Source organism: Uloborus diversus, chromosome 7, assembly GCF_026930045.1.
Source record: "Uloborus diversus isolate 005 chromosome 7, Udiv.v.3.1, whole genome shotgun sequence".
NCBI classification, from domain to species: Eukaryota; Metazoa; Arthropoda; class Arachnida; order Araneae; family Uloboridae; genus Uloborus; species Uloborus diversus.
This window is the reverse complement of record NC_072737.1, coordinates 122,067,169-122,085,951: the sequence shown is the minus strand read 5'-3', so window position 1 is coordinate 122,085,951 and position 18,783 is coordinate 122,067,169.

The following is an 18,783-nucleotide window of genomic DNA, read 5'->3' as shown; positions in this document are numbered from 1 at the left end:
AACTACCAAAATATCACCAAACAGGTAATCGCTGCGTTCAAATGTACAAAGAAGCAAATTTTCACCCGTCATACCATGACGGACGACTTTCTAGTCTAGGAATATGTGTGTGTGTGTGTGTGTTCTTCCCTTATTCACATACATATACACAAACATCAGAAAGGATCAAAATGGGTTTATCACTCAGTAATTGGTTCCATTTACTGTAAAAATGATAAACGAGAAGTTTAAACAATGTACTAAAATATTTAGAGGTAGCTCAATGGTCTCAAATTTTAGAAAGTATTTCCTAAAATCCTAGAAACCCGAATTATTTGAAAAGTTTAAAATAATCAATTTTCAAATATATGCTTGCTTAGGTTCAGCCTTAAAATTAATTTAAAGAATTTACAAACAAAACTAACAGATTAATTTCTACTATTTTTCAATTTGTTTTTGGAAACAATTTAAAAGCGGAAGTATTTAAACTTTATAATTGCTACTATTTTTCATTGTTTTTGGCAACAATTAAAAAACACCTGTGTCACTTCCGTCACACAAAATGGTCGCGAATCAAAATTTCAAAGCCCTCGCATAATAAGTTTCATTTCAAAAATATATACTTCAATGAAAATTTAATTTTACCAGAAAACAAATATTCTAACTCATTTCCATTGTTACTCAAAAATTTGAAATGAATGCAACGCTCGAAGGATCATTTTTGTTCACAAAGATACTTTACGGTGGTGTTCTTTATAAAAACGGAAAACACTTGGAGTTCATGTCATAATCAATTCAGAAATATGACACCCATTCAAAGATCAATTCCAAGAAGTTTGCGTTCTCTTCCGCAACATGAGAACAAATGTAAAATCCAACCATTGAGAAAGACTGCGAAGGGGAGGATTTCATCTTTCCATTATTCGAATTTCCCCGATATTTTCCCCATCATCATCGTCCAACGCTACCCATACAGCATACATAACGGACAAAAAGGGTTATAGAATTGTCATTACGTCAGAACACCCGGGTAGAGAAAACGAAAGAAAAAATAATTCAGAGAAAAAGAGAGAAAGGCGCAGAAAGCATAAAACTCCTATATCTGTGTCTTTTGCTAGAATACCACATGATAAATGACGCCAAGGGAGGGAATAGAATCACAAAACATACGATCCACCCTTCCACTTGAACAAAAACTAACTCCTTGCTTACCACTGTTGCGAATTGTCTAAATAGCCCATAAACACAAAAAAAGGGGGGAAATAGATAGGAAGAAAAGGGGTTCAAGAATAGAACGAATATGGAAGAAGGGGTGGGAGTTTGATAAGAATAATGCATTCAACAAGCAGGACGATCTTCATAACGTGATACTCGGTTGCCTTTTTAAGAATAACAATAGATCAAAATGTGGGGACGGGGAGGGTGTGTGAAAAGAATGGGAAGAAATGAGAGAGAGACACGTAAGGGAAAAAACTTGCTGGGTATAGACAAGTCCTTTTTCAAATGAACCCTTCCCTCTGGAAAAACCATCCATTTGCTGGGAACGCAATAAACATGCAAATGTTTTTTCGCGCCCTTCTCTTTTTGAAGGGATGAAAGGATGCCGTAAAAGAACATTTCTTCTGATGCAAGTAATATTTGAAAATAGGTGTTTTTAAGTCCAATAGATTAAGTTATTTGTGAAAGATGTGTAATTTTTTAAAACATAAGTATACTACTGTCTCTAGCATTATTTCCTGCAATATATTGTTTTATTTTTTAAAAACTATAATTTTTACGGTTATTCAACATTTTTCTTTCCTGCTTTTTCTTAAGTATGTCACAGCTTTACATAGTCAGAAAATTAAAAATGTACTAACTAGCTTCTTTAAATGTCTATAAGTGAAGCAAACCACCGTGGGAAGGTAAAGCGCAGTAGGGGAGCAGTGGGTACAATGAGACAGGGAGAAAAGTGAGACGACAGCAATATTTTTTTTGTTTGGACATTTACAACCTGGTAAAACTTTTAAAAATGCAGGTCAACATACTGTGAAAAACTTTTGAAAGTTCAATTTGAAATACCGTAAACAATATTATGGAAAAATGTTTGCTTTCAAGTATCATCTGAGAAAAATAACTATGTCATCATAGTTTGAACCCATCGAAGTGAAATATCCCCATTGCTTGTTGCACTGTTTCTAAACTGTTAGATAAACTTTACAGACTAATGCAATTAATCTTACATTAGCCTATTAACTGACGTTCATTTTAACAGTAGGGTGATGTTAATTTTCTTTGTCTGAAAATGGCAACCATTGCTTTTATATTTTGCAATGAAGGAAGAGTGAAACATCATTAATTCGTTGCTCACTGCTTCCATCGCACTTTTATATTAAAAGTGGTGAAATTGTACATTGTATTAAATTTATTTACAACTTTCCTGTTCCTGCAAATAATAATAAAATAAGTTTGCCCTGCATCAACCAAATAGTAATTATGCTTGAATGGAATTATGACTTTTATTGCCACTGTCTCATTTCGTATTTATTCTATTTAAATTCTTTTTTTTATTGTTTAATTGCAATACGCCAACCGTAATAATATATTTTCACATTTCAAAATTTCAACGTGACTAGAAAACAGGAAGTCAGGTAAGTTATTTTAACGGGGTTTTTTTTGGAACAGACAAGAAAGAAATGTACATGGAAAGCATTTCATCCTCATCTAATGCAACGTGACAAGATGGCACTTGAAGTCAGTTTACTAATCCAGAACGATCTAAATAATTCTATCTCAGTCCCAAGAAAATATGTGGAAAAAGTCACCACTATGTGTAACAACAACATGAAATGTACCTTGTCGGAGGCAATAGCTCATACCAAAACCAAAAGACAACAATCTTTCATATTTTTCAAGGCAAATTTCGGTCATTTCATAGTTCACTAACTCAAAAAACATGTGTCTCCCTGTTCCCACTTACGAGGGGAACAGAGAAACATTATTGTAGTTCATTTTTATTTATTTTCTCGTTTGTGTGATTTCGTAGTTTCTTCTAGATCCGCTTTTATAATACCGTTTGCAGTGAAAAATATTGTAACGTTTGATTTTAGTTTCTGAGTTTTTAATGACAAAAAATGTCATTGAGTTTAAGTGCCTCACTGTCTCCCCCCCACACTCATCCCCTATATGAAGAAATGAGGTTTTGAGGGAAATAGGGAAATATTAAGACATTTTTTTCGTTCTTTGTTTTGAGCGGGTACCAAATAAGCGAGCTTGTAAAACAAAGCAAAAGTGACAAAAAATGAAAATGAAAGTGAATAAAATGTGCACATTTTCAGTCACTGCGCTTTAACTTCCCACGACAGTAAAGGAAAATATGGTTTTGGTTTTTATGTATTTTCAGCTGTGCGTCGTTCAAATATACAATGATATTTTTAACTCTTATGTAAAACTTAAAAAAAAAAAAAAAAAAACAGTTAATATACGTCCAAACAAGCAATTTTTTCTCCCTGTGTGTGGGGGGATTCGCATCACGTGCTGAATTACACGCTGCCTCGTAGTTTACTGCTTACGTTGTGTGCAATGACGAAAACTATTGCGGCACATTATATTATTTCTTAGTGCGTTATTTCATTATGCGCGTAATGCAAATCCCCTCACAAACTTGGAGAAAAAGTTGCTTGTTTAGACGTATAGTATTATTTTTTAAAGTTTTACCCAAAATTCTAGAATGACTCTTAAAAAAAGTGACAATTGCATTGGGATTTTTATGAAAGTAGAATTTTCAAATACATTTTCTGTAAATAAGTCACAGTAATAATCATCGTGGATGGGTTATTAATCACAGAAAAAATAGATGATCTCTTGAACCGATGTGCAACTTAAATAAAACTGAAAAGGTGCAGATTATTTTCTAATTTTCAGTGTTACAGGAAACCACGAAAACTATGAATGGAGTAATTCGAAATGTTTTCCTTCATAAAATGCGTTTAAATCTTGATTTTGATGGTAAAAGTATTTACCTCTAAAATGCATTTGCGTATGTTATTATTAATTACAAAACGTTATGATCAGCTACGTTTCTGATCAAGTTTTTTTTTTTTTTTTTTTTTTTTTAACATTTATTTAATGCTCTTGATTAACAAATACTTGTTTTGAGCTTGTCTTTTTTTTAATCTAGCTTTTCTTTCAGTCATGTTGAAAATCAAGGTTCTGAATTATAAGATTATTTGAGAATAGTTGCTTTAGAAGAATTTAAAATAAAAACTTCTGTTAGGGTACATTATCGAAATTTAATCTGCATTTCTACTCTTACAAAAATTCACGTGAAAATTGAAGCATCACAAGACCAAAATAAAAATATAAATATGCATATAAAAATCAAACATGTTAATAAAAATTAAGTTTTTGCTATTTGTTAGGTTATGTATGCAAATAAATTGAGATAATATGTCTTAGTGAATCAATCGGAAATTTGAATAAAACATTTTACTTATTGTTGAAACGTTGCTATATAAGAGAGTACCTTTCACAACATATATCTTATTCAGCATTAATGAACCGTATCATTATTTATTTATATTGAATCATTCACAACGAGTTTTTAAGTTAAGTTCTTGCAATTAGCTTCATTGCAAACGTTCAAAATAAATCAAAAGCGCACGTTACAATTATTGAACTTCATAAACGCTGCTATTTGGATATTTCCAAACATCGTTTGACATAATGAAATATGCTGAACGAAATTCATTTAAAATTGTTAAATCATCTACTATTTTATAATCAATTTTTCATTTAATATGTTTATCTCTTTGCCATTTTTACAAATTATCAAAAATATATTTACTTGTTTAAATGCTGAATTTATAAATAATTCGAAGTGAAAAATTACCGTTATCGGTTATTTAACTTAGTAAAAATGCTTTTGAGAAATATTACATCACTTCTAGTTTATTCCATTTATTAAGTTCGTATCTACAAAATAAAAATTTATCGGAAATAAATTTTTAATATCGAACCACATCTTCGTTACAATTCATTAAAAAGCTATATTTATTCCCAAGCTGCGTATTCATTTTTTCATCAAAATGGCTGAATATATGGCTCTAGTGCACCAGAACCGATAGTCGCTCATTAAAAACTCCGTGCCACCATCCAGTGAGAAAGATTCCAGATTTCATTAAATCCGCCCCGAAATATTTTTCATTACGCATTGGAAAGTATTTGTTTTATATTATATCCCATCCATATTTTTTAACCCCACCACGATGCAGCTTTCCAATTCTCTTAATTAAATCGAGAATTAAGCACTGTCTTTCACGGCGGTTTTGAGCCATTTTTTATTCTTCCAGATATTTTCAATAAGAGAGACGGTTAAAGTGAAGGTGCAGAAACAAATGCATTCAAAACCGCTCTTTATTCAGTTTCTTCTAACGTTGTCTCCACCTTTATTAATAACGCTCAGGCACGAAACTGGACTATCGATTAAGCTCCTGCTTAATATATATCGATACTAAACCGAGGGAGGGGGATGGCATTGGCTATGTAAAAACTCGAGTTTTGTCCCGCCATTCATCGAATAATCATTTTTCATTTTTATTTCTATCGTGTCGAAAGGCTTGGCAGGTAACTTGGTTTCGGTATAGAAGGTGATGGAAAAAATCGTTTGATGTTTTTCTTTTTGTTTCTCGAAAATAAATGCCACTTAAATCCATTATGACAATATCATTTGCTTTTCTATTCACACTAAGATAGGATATTTTACGAGCGTGATTGACAGAGAAATTAAAGAAAAAAACTTTACCAGCATAAAATGGGTTTTTATTTTCGGGTTAGTAGAAGACTGGCATTTGGTTAAAAGTGATCTTTAGAATTAAAGTTAAAAAGTTTTTAAAATTACAGTTCTGAAAGGTTTATTAGCTTTGAAAAAAATATACAGCGATTCATAAACAGTAACTATAACATGAAAATTTTTTGATCATCAATCTGGATTTTATTATATCAAAATAAAATGTAATACGTTTCTAGAAATTAATTACATAAAAATATCCATAGTGATTTGTACTCCTGTAATAACTGGCAGAACACTATTATGGGTGGCCTTGGTTTAAGGATATGTTTATTTTATGTATTACTGATAGACATGTTCTTATGCCTTAAGAAAAATGAAATAGTAGTGAGAGGTATCGTTTCACTTGGAGGAATTTGTGACCAAGAGCATATTTAACGTCTTAATGAAGTTCCGTCACCCTTAATGAAGAACGGTGGATCTTCGATCGCCAGGTCGAGCCAGGAACCCCCCGGTCACAAGTCCGACGCCATACCAATCAGGCCAGCTCGGCCCAACATGAGTGTGTAATGTTTAATGTACATAACCTTTCAATGCAGCGTAAATCCATTTTGATTTTTAGTTGTAAAAGTATGGTTTAAAATTACATTTATAAAACTACTCGTATTACTGTCTGCAAAATACGAACATGAAGATGAAAACAAAACATTCTGGAAGTGAAATAATATTCTCGGTCGACCCCAAATGATTTGCCTTTTTTACTTTTGATACTTGATAAAAGTACCTAAATACCTTAATTCTTGTGCTTCTTGGTAACTTCGTTTTAAAATTTATTTTATGAGACAATAGTAATTACTTTATTCAAAAATGTATTTTTCATCGTTTTTTGTTCCTGATACTTCATAAATTTAAAAACAATATCTTTAACGACGTATTGGTGTGTACGATACAAAAATCGTTGACCATTGATCGCCGCGAATAATGACATGTTATGGATAAAATACATTATTTCTGACAAACACATATCAGGTATCTCTAATACAAGCAGTATTCAAACAAGGATTTTAAACATTGCACGTACAAGAAAGAAAACAAATGAATTTAAGACACCGACTTCAAAAGGTGATTAAAAATTAAGAGATCGTATATAATTAGTTAGGTATTAAAATCATTTGTTGTATAGTAATTAAAATCAGTGTTTATTTTATAATTTGAATTTTAGTTTAGTTGATTTCTCTACTGGAATTGTAAAATAAATTTGATTTATGGGTTTGGGTAGGAAATCTTGTGCAAATGTGACCAATTATTTTTTGCTTTTTAGTTCCTGAGTGTTTTTTGAAGGCGGTTTTTTTTATTTAAAAATAATTTATTTTTTAGTACACGTTTCAATTACTTTAAATATAAAAGAAACGAACACTTATCGTGGTTTTAGTACAGATTCGGGTGGGAAAATATTTTTTAATTAAATAATTAAAAACTTTCAGCCAACAGCCGTGGGAAAAAAAGTTGTAACGAATGCTAATTTTAAAATGAAAGTAGAAGTGAACGAAAAATGATCTTCGATGCAATTTTTTACCGTAATAGTTGAAGTATATTTTGAACTCCTTGTTTTTTGAAGACAAATCTTCGAACAGAAATTTTACTGGACAAAAAGGATTTCCCCCAATCTTTTATGGTTTTTGAAAATTTATACACAGCGAACAATATTGATTAAAAATTTCGATTTTTAATGCATTACAACTACTATATTCAAAAAAAAAAAATCTAAATGTCCCTTCAGTCAGAATGGTATTTACCTATAAAACCAAGTTTTAGTTTCTTCTTTAGCATTTTCGAGTACTTGTAGGTAATACTAATTGCAATGTCACAATGGTGTAACTATTATAAACAAATGAACTATAATATGACCTGATATTCATAAAAATTTGTTTTGATGGATTACAATCAAATTCATGGTAGGAAACTTTAAAAAAACCCGCTTCAGAGCATGCAGCATAATGATAAAGGTCACCTCTATGAACACCCTGCACCTTTCACAGAAATCAATAGAATACACTGTATTCAGTAATTTTCGATGACAAAATTTGCTTATCTATATCGATATCATCATCAGTCATCATTGCGTTATCTTAGTGAATGCAGGGTATATTCCTGGTGCTAATTGTCTTGCAACTACTGAGATATTGATTTCTGAGCTAAAAGGTCTTTTGAATACTTGAAACGATACCGGATATTTTTCAATATTGTTTGATGTGTAGACTCTGCTTTGGTATTATTGGTTAGATTTAAAATTAATGACGGTGGGAGATTGGTATTTATGAGGATAAGGGTTAAAGGGAGAAAGCTGCTTTCAATCTGAAATGAAACAATCGAAAGCATGACTAATAAAATAGCTTCTAAAAAAAATTGTCTTTTAGTATTTTTGAGGCATTTTATTTCACAATTAAATGGTTTCTATAGTTTTTCCCCATTGAATATTCCTCCTTTTTTATTTATTTCATATTTATACTACAAAAACAAGCTGAGCATTATATAATTTAATACTTTAACCAAGAAGCTCTAATAAATGTGGTTATTTTTGTTTTTAATAGGTTTTGTTTTTGTTATTTTTTTGTTTCTAATGAGTTGTTGTGTCAAAAATGACTCACACTGTATGTACACATAATTTTATATACAGAGTGTCATCAAATTCTTTGACACATTTCAAAAATTCATAGCGAAGCAACAAGTTGCATGAATGTACTTTTTAAGATTACGGCCAGACTGTAATTGCCCCCCTCCTCTCCTCCTCTATCCCTTACTATATATATATATATATATATATATATATATATATATATATATATATATATATATATATATATATATATATATATATATATATAGTATGTCTATAAGGTATTTGATGCTTGTTTTGTGCGTTGCTGCAAATGGGCTATATTTCATGAGATATTATATTATAATACAGTAAAACGTACGTTAATTTATCCATTATTTAAAAATATGTCTCTCAAACTTTAAATTTTTTAGATATGAACAAGAAAAAAAATCTTTGACTACATATTTTGCTGTCATATTAATTTTTTAATATATATAGGAAAAGTGAAGTTTTGATACTTTGCACTTATTTTTTCAATTTTATGATTATTCATTATCATAATTATTACTCTATTGCTTCAAAGACATTTAAATTTTTAGACAAAATTAAATGAGGTAGTTGAAATTGTAAAGACAAACTTTACAAAGATAATACATTTTAAAAATTTGATTAAAAAATAGTTTAATTTCAACTATTCCCATGACAATTTAGTGCCGGAGCGACTATAAAAGTTTGAGAAGAAAAAAAAAGAGTTTGTACTTTTAACGTAAAACTGACTGATGACGTGATGGTTAGGCACTGGGCTTCTACGCCTGGAGACTCAGGTTCTGACCTGGGTGGCCAGTCGGTGGATTTTCGAGATGCAGAAAATCTTCAGCGCCCATGTCGTATGATTATGCGGCATGTAAAAGATCCCTTAGGTATTCGTTTGGCTTAGAATATCCATCGGCTAAATTAAATTCCCAGTGCAATTTCGAATCAAATGAGAGCCCAGGCGCCTCCATCTGGTGGAAACTGGGCGTCAAAAACACTACTGTGTCATGCATCACCGCCTTAATGGTGACACACGAAAGACTGATGCATTGTTGGGGAGCGCACTAGGTCTGGTTATGGCTCAGACGCCTCTTGAGGTGGATCTCTTATACAGCCCCATTGGAAAGAAAAAAAAACTGTTAACGTTTACATTTTAATTGACTAAAAGCATGAAATAACAGCAAATTTTCAATACGTTTGCGACTGATTTGGCGCCCCTTAAATCTTGGTGCCCTGGGCCTGTGCCCCGTGTGTCCATGCCTTAATCTGGCTCTAGGTTTGCATCAGAATACTTCACAAGTTCAAGCATTTTTAACGACATCGCCAAAAAGGGGGGGGGGGAGAAAAAGTATAATTATAAGTAATTGCTGTATCATCAGCAAAAAACATGAGTTTGTTATCGTCAGTAAAAAAAACAAACAAACGTCATATGAGGCAGCGAGAAACAAAGGGATGTAAGAGGAAAAATTAAAAATTTGAAGATAACCGGTGCAAATGACTGACCGGTGCAATACGTGAAAATCTCCTCAGTCTTGGGGATAGAAATGGTACTAGTAGTCCTGGTAGGTGCTGTTATGCATCATGATTTTAAAAAACTTTTCAATTTATTTTTTAATGCGTTTTACTCAAAACTTGAAAATGCCCACTTAAATTCCTTTTCTTCTCATTACCTTATATAAGGTGCTAAGTCATTCTATTATTAAACAGAAAGCAATACCTTTCAATACCAGAGATTAATGTGTGTAGTATGCACCGTTTGTGGGTACGGGATGAACTTGAGTACCGTTTAAATGTGGTTCGAACAACATTCGGTGCACAAATTGAACTCTAGTAATGAAAGGGATGCTTTCTGTTTAATAAAATGATTAAACATATTACTTGGCGTTTGCTTTTCTTACTGTGCGATATAGCAATTACTTATAATGAAGGCAAACACTTCAGTAGTAGCCACTTCAAGGTTTATATTTGAAAAATAGGATTCCAGATCTCCTAATGGATTCAAAAGTGCATCAATGTGCAGCAGGTACTTGTATTACCTCCTTCACGTTTGAATCCATTGGGAAACCTAGAATTCTATTTTTTCAAATAATGAAATGGCCACAACTGAAGCACTACTAAGCACTGGCCACTACTGGTGTGTTTACTTTACAGTGTTTAATTTTTTACCTCTATTATTTCTCTTTTTTTACGATGTCATAAAAAGAGTCTTGAACCCTTGAAGTATTACGGCAGAAAACACATATTTACACGACAACTTGTAGCTTTTCTATGAATTTTTAAAATGTGTCAAGGTCTTTTTGGACACCCTATATATCATATTAAAAAGTACTTCATAAACTTCATATTTCTATTATTCGCAGTGTCACAATATTACTTAGTACTAGTTGGGTTGTATTAGTCTCATGAACTTTTAACTTTTAGCAATGAATCAACGGAAGCAAAGTAGGTGAGTCAATAGTCGGCAGTGCCCGTAGTATAGACCAACCCCTAAAAATGAAATTAATTTTATTTAAAAAAAAAAGAAAGAAAGAAACGGCGTGACTGAATTGTGAAACATTTATCTGTTGAGCAGATGACTGAATTTGAAGAGATTACTTCAGTCGGTTGGTTGGCTTTGTATGCAGTGATTTATCTTTTGAGGAGGAGTAAGTCTGAATTCCAGGTAAGAATACATTTTAAGTTACCTGCGTTTAAGTTCCTGGAATATTGAGGTAATTTTTTTTTTTGAAAGATTATTTCTCTCTCTCTTTATATCAGTGTAAACGCGCCCTAAGTATCTATAAGTTGCACTCGATCCACCAAAATAATTACAATTACTTAATCTAATTTTGTAATTTTTACAATCACAATGTTCTAGGAATATACGCGAATACAAATTCAAAGTATTTTAATTTCTTTCTTTTCCACTGACTATAGCTTACAGAAGCACAAAAGCGAGATCTCATAAAAAGCGAATTAGTGCATAACGCAAGGAGAGAAATAACAGTTATTGGTACTCTATTCCAATAAAAGTCAACTGATCATCCATCACAATTTCCGATTGCTCCTTCCTCGTGATTCTTGAGAAAGAATGGGCATGTTGTACTGCTTTAAGAAGAAACATAAAGGACGGAAATACAGGCCAAATATTAGACTAAAGAGTTTTTTTTTGTACACTATTTGTACTAAAATACTATTTATTTTACTGTTAAACTACAGTACATACACCGATTATTACGTTATTTTAGCATAATTTAATGTTTGCAGGTGGCAGCACTGTCTGTTTGTTATGTTCTTTGTTTATCTAGCTACCAGGAACATAACCTCAATCAGCTTAAACAGTTCACTAGTTCTTTTTATTAGTGTGTTCTGTTATATTTAAGGTTAGTTTTAGGTAATTAGTGAGTATGTGTATGTGAGTATATATAATAGTGAGTATAAACAATTTCAATCTCCTTCTTTAAAAAGTTAAGAAATGGTGTAAACCTTGTGAAAAGTATGCCAAAAAGACTTAAAATGCTCATCAATAACAAGGGAATGCATACTAAATATTAGATAATTATTTCACTGTTCATTAATGTGTCTATAGTTATGTAATCAATAAAGAATTTGCTTTTAAAACAGTCTTAGTCAAATAATTTGGCCACCACTGTATATGTTTGATTACAGTCATTTAGGGTAAGTGAGCCATGCTGGTTAACTTTTCCCCCTTTTATATTATTAGTTGGTTTAATTTCTAATGAAACTGTAAAAGGCTCAATTTAGCACCATAATGGCAATTTTCAAAAACAATATTCAACTTTTTGTTTTGTTTTCAACACTGTACGCAACTAAATGTATATTCTAAAAATGTTTATGCCCGTTGTACTGCTCTTAGAAGAAACATTAAGCACGGAAAGATATGTTTGATCAGAGCAGTCATTTTGGGAAACTATGAACTATGCTGGTTCAATTTTTACCCGTGCCTATTAGTAGTTTATTTAACTTCTAATAAAACTCTATAGAAGTCGCAAATCAGCTTTGCAATGGAGATTTTGAAAATTCAGTATTCTACTTTTCGTTTTACTGGCAACACTGTACGCAAGTAATTGTACGTATATCCTAAAAAGCGATTGGGCCAGTAAGAAACATAAAGCATTTAAATTTATGTGTAACCCCGTGCGTTCATTTAGTGTAACTGAGCCATGTTGATTAACCTTTCGTTCTTTCATATTTTTAGTTTATTTAACTTCTAATGAAACTGTAGGAGGCGTGATTCAGTATTATAATGGCAATTCTAAAAAAATCTGTATTCTGCTTTCTGTTTTACGGGCTACACTTTACACAGCTAATTGTATTTTTCAAAAATTGTGTTTAAGACTACTCTTGAATGCTGATTCGAAGTTGTTGAAATCTCTAGTGTAATTCTATTATGCAATAAAATGAGTTATGAAAGTAATTTGATGCTATGAAACAAAAATTAGAAGTTTTTAAACATTTAAAAAAATTTATATTTTTGTTCAAAGTAGTACTACTGTTATTGTAATAATTTATTGTAGATCATGTTTCTCACATTGTTCAGTGTTAACCTAAGTCTGGTCAGTGCTAATTCTGTATTAGCTACCAGTTTGTTTGGCACTCATGGCTTCTTTAAGAGATTTTCCACCTCGAGCTCAGTCACTCCTATGCCGAGCTGATGAGTGCTAATAAGCACGAAACTGCAGTCCTCGGCTGGAACTGACTGAGCTGGCGGTTAATTTCATGTATTTCTGCCTTAGCCCTGGCTAATGAGCGGTAACTTACTGAAGTATTGATTTGGTATAGAAAATTGGAGGACTTCGGCGCAGCGGAATATTTAAAGCTCCCCGGTCACCATTATTGAACACGGAGGATCGACTGGCTGGAATCGAACACGGGACACTCCAGTCACGTAACGAGTGTGACACTTTACCAATCAGACCACTACTGCCTGCAACAGACGGAGCAGTGCAACTAAGCTTTTACTTAAATAATTTTAACATGAGAAACGTATTTCAATTTTTTTAAGCTGTGAAAAAGGTTTGATAATGACGACGGGGTTCGGGATATTAAAATTGAAGAAATCTTGGGATTCTTTTTGAGAAGACATTTAATTTTTTTATGAACTAAGAGAATTTAAACTGATTCTGTTAGAACAAGTGCCTGTTTTTTTATGGTAAGAAAAGAATGTATGTGTCTGTTTTAAGCACATAATTCATTTTTTTACTGTTTAACTTTCGTCAGTATAGGAGTTGTCATATTAAAGCATTACCAACATTATTTCCCATAACAAACCTCAAATACGTGCGAAACCCATTTTTTCAATAAAAAAGTCTTCTCACTCGAATAGACCATTCATCTCTTTGGAATAGAAACAGGAAAGCTACCAACTGTCAAGTGTCTTCTAAAAATCGGCACTTCCATCTTAAGCGATTATTTATATCCATCGACTTCATAATTCCCGGACAACCATAACTCTAAATTATTGGGTCCTTTGCCGCTATTTTTCTAACCCTCCCTACCCTTTGCGAGTCTCGTGGAGGGGGAGTTAAGCCTGTGCGAGAATGGAACAAGTGGGGGGGGGGGGTCAAAGAGAAAAGCCGTTTTGTGTCTGCGATGAGATATGATGCACTTTATTTCTTCTGGACATGTGACTGGACGACGAATAGCTCTGAAATGTTGACTCAGGATTAATCTTGGAGCTTTTCGTTCTACAAATATCAAGTTCTGGAATAAAAGGTAGCGACTTGTTCGTTACAATGAGTATTTTTGCTTTATTAATAAAAGTTTTAAGAACAGTAAATGATAAATATAGAATGCCATTTGTGCTAAACTGTAAGAAAATTCCGCAGTGTCGCAGATTAGTACCGGGAAACGTTCTATGATTTTACAGCTGTCCGTCAGTTTCTTGCGAAAGCCAAGAACCTTGATTAAAAAGTTTCCTAAATTGCTATAAGTTACACGAATGCAGGCTTCTTACTGTCGTGAAAAATATTTTTTGCCATCAGTTTTGAGATTATCAGAGCGTATTTATTAGGGGTTTCGACTTTAGTTTGGTTACGCGCCGTTCAGATTTGTTAAGCTCCCAATGAAAACCAAATGTAAGTCTCTGGATTCAGGTAGCTTTGCAAGACGTGCAGGCAAGAGATATGCTTGGTATTTACTAGCGATTCTGTCTTAGCTTTGGTTGTAACTGCTTTGGTAAATCAGGAAGGTGCTAAGCTATTATTTGTTATTTACCTAAGTTTCATCTGAATTTCCAGACACATGACTGGCTTTTACTGGGACATTTCTGAATTCTTCAGAAAGATTCCATGATGATTTCAGGAAATTTACAGACTTTTGGCGGAATTTTTTTTCTTTTTTTTTTTTTTGCAAGATGTGGTACAGGCAAAAGTTGGGCTCATTAGCTGTCTATTATTTTCCAGGAACGCTTCTGAATTGTTTGCAAATGTAACTCAAAGAGACAATGTCACAAGAGGCCTGAACTTGCAAATAATTTGCGAACGAGGATTTACTTTTTAATAAGCAGTAAGTTACCATTTCCAGCCGCGGATAAGTTGGAACTACAATCATGCACTGACCGCCTGATTTACCACACCCGATTAAGGTAAAAGTTTGAATAATTATGCAGTCTTTTACCTTCACTATATAAAATGAACCTAACAATACTTGTGGACTTTCACTGCCGTGCTAAATTAAATTTTATCAATCGGTGTGAAGATATAATCTCATGTTCAATGAGAGAGCATGGATAGTCCAGACAGATAATTCCAAATAAGTGTGAAGATGCTAACTCTGGATCTCTTGATCGAGCTGTCGTACAGTGGCGGGAAAACGCCAAAAAGCGCGTAAAAGTGTTTCTAAACCTCTCTCGCTTGTTTGTTTACATAGGCATGTTAATAGGGAGTTTTTTTCGCTTTGTTTCGGATCAGGGTTAAAAGTTCGTAGGTTTATGCAGCTAGTTCCTTTTCAGGGTCTTTCTACAGACCATTGATGATTTATTAATATTAATTCAAAGAGGACATAAGAGGATATTTTTGTAGAGTGTTTTGAAAAAAAAATGACCTTGAATTCCCAAGTTTTTGGCGCTGATCAAATCCGATTTTCGGTTTGAGAATTCGATCATTCATTTTTTCGTCCTATTACTATAGTTGGACCCGAAAGAAATTACATATACCCGCCTTTAATAAGAAAAATATATATAGACTGCTTAAAAGCAATTTATTTAAATCCCCTTCACTCATGGTTCTTTATCGTCTAAAGGTTCCCTTTAGCTTTGTAGTGGACGAAGGGCTCTACAATTCCAGTTCTAATTGCCTAAGAGGAAGGCCTGTGCACAAATTTGTTAATGTACAATTGGTCGAGAAAAAAAACCATTTATAAGCGCTTTTTGGCGTTTTTGCCCCACTGTATGTGTTTGTATGTATTTAAAAGACTTACTTCTTCAATGCGGGGGAAGCCGTGTGATTGACAAAACAGCAAAATCCAGTCAGAGCATTACTGCTTTGGTAAGAATTCACTTGGAATGTCTTTTGCCGTTGAGGTTTCCCGTGACTCTCAGAGGTACTGGACCATCACCGTAAAATTTGCCTTATTACGTCCGTTACTGATACCCATAAATATGTCTGTCTTTTTAGTACGAAAATAAACTTCTTTATTTATTTATTTTTTTTTCCAGTTTTATAGTTTTTCGTTCAATTTTGAATAATCCAGAAAATATTAGCGCCTGCGGATTTATTTAAATGTCATGCAAATATTAATATTATATTTTGATTTACTTTGAGCAAACTTTGTTGCGAAAAGGTTACATATTTTTACTATTTTGAGGGTAAGAAAAAATGAGTTTCTTGAAACCCCAAAACAAATGACTGCTTTTTTTTGGCAAATTTGTGCTTTAAAATTTTTTTTCTGAATATTACTTTGTCGCGTAAAGGTATTTAATTGTTTATCATTTTAATAGTATTCTTTTAACAATTCTAAAATGTTTAATACTAATTAGCTCTATTGGGACAAACCAAAATTTTTTTAACTGATAAAAAAAAAAACATTTACGAAGCAAAACTATTCTTTGCCACCAATACCTTGGGAAAAACGTACATTCTGTTTTTTTTTTTTTTCCCCTTCTCCTTTCTTTAACTTCAATGGGGAAAAATTGTGTTTTGCAGTCTAAATATATTTCTCGCTAAACCAAAGCGTACACTGTAAAAAATCTTGGAAACCTCTCTGAATATACAAAAAAGCTTTCCGTAATAAACAGATTCCTACGCCCTCAGCAGTTTTCTGCTCTTATCAAATACCTTTCCCGTTTAACAAGAAAGTAAGAGTCGACGCCTGCGCAGCTCACACGGCAATTTTATAGTCCAGCACCAAAATCCAAACTGAAATTCGTGAAAGCACGCAATGAAAACAAAGAATCTTATTGCGCAAGAAAAAAATCGGTATTTTTTTTTTTTTTTTTGTCTCAGAGAAAGGCCATTAGTAGAAGTTTTGTTCCTCGCATGAATTCACTGAAGATAATTTTAAAGTCTTATATTTTCTTGCTAATGTATCGTCATGAGATTGAATTTGAAGTTATGTCACTTATTTTTAAGTACGAAGTGCAACTTCTCGACGCATGCTTGTGGAAGGAATACAAACCGAAATTAAAAACCAAATAACTGGCCGAGAGGACGCCATGTAAATTCGTTGCGTCGCATAACTTGTGTAGGTAATTTACTTTTTTCTTGCATACTTTTCTTCTTTCTACCAAATGGGTAATTTTTGTAGGCAGAATTTTATTCTGCCATAAAAATCATCTTTTTGGTGACCAAAGCCTGCAAAAGACCACCACCGACGAATAGGTAAGTCGCTTTGCAACTCTATTACTTTAAAGTAATTTAGTTCATATAAATCTCGTTAAAAAAAACTATTTTCCTCAGTATCATTTTTTCGTTGTGAACTATTGCAGTTTAAAAATATTTTACATTACATGGAACACATATTTAAAGTGCAAGTGTGTCTAGATTTATTGTGTAAAATTTATGAATTGAAGATTATAAAAACTTTAAATAAGTGTTATTGTGTACTTTGTTTTTATGTGTCAATTTCTGTTAATATTTGGCTGAACATTTATGTATCAAGCATTTTGAATTAAATGTTATAATATGCAAATTGTCAAGTTTGATAATTCGTCTTTAAGTTTACATGTTTTCATTCTCTTGTAAACAGTGTAGCTAGATTGTATGAAGTAAATTAAAAACTATCTCTTGTAATTAGGAATATAGTGCTTCAGTATTATCTAAATGACGATATCTCTTTAAATATTTGCATTAGCGAAGCGGTTCAAATTAGTTAAATGTGTATTAATTTCTTTAACAAATAGATTCATATATGTATTTAAAAGTGTCTTCATTTTTTTCGTTTTACGAGCCTCAATTTTACCAAAAGCAAAAAAAATAAAGACTTAATAAAATAAATAATTTTGTATTTTTACACCATATTAAAGTATTTGACTTATAATTTATATGATACTTTGATTTATAATTTATATTATATACATGAAATATTATTTATCTCAGCAGAGCTTCATTAGTACGATTTATTTTAGTTGCAATGTACCTGCCCTTAAGGGAAAGAAGCTGCAAATATAACAAACAAGAATTATTTCTCAATAATATATTTTTGTACATATATGAAATACACAAGCAATGAATAGCAATGAGAAAAGAAAATTAAAAGTAGCAATTATTAGAATAAAGTTGAAAAGTTGAATTCGGAGCTCATCAGCCGTGGAAGATTCGATAAATATGGTCAAAAGACCAAAAGATATTAAACTACTTACTAAAGATAGTGTTTAAGCTCTACAATATATGCATTACATTGGGCCAAACGCACCATATGCTAAACTATATGCAATAAACAAGAGCGTAAACCTAAAATTAAAAGTAGGGGTTTTTTTTACCTCGGCTAAATTAAGAAACAAGTCCCTATAATTTGTCTTCTTCAGGACAGTACCTACTGCATGCATACTAGTTTAATGTAGGACAGTCAGGAGGAATGAGTCAGTGGCAAAAATGGAATAGCTGCATTTACATGCCAAAATAAAAAGTAATATTATTTCATGTCATTGTTTTTAAAGTGATCATTTTTTAAAAAACTATGTTATTAATATACAATGTACATATGGGGAGAAGACGAGGGGCGTTCACCAGCAGACTGTGCCATTGACATTTTCAGGGGGTTGTTTTTTTAAGCGGAGGGCGCTTTATAGCATTTTATGGGTGCACCATCACTCTTATGGTGGGGGGGGGGATTCTCGTATATATGAAATGGAATAATCATGTAATAGAGTTCAATGTTTTAATAAATAAAATATCTATTGCATTTTGCGCACACTGTAAAAATAAAATCAGTAACTTATTTTGAATAAGTATTTATATTTGTGATG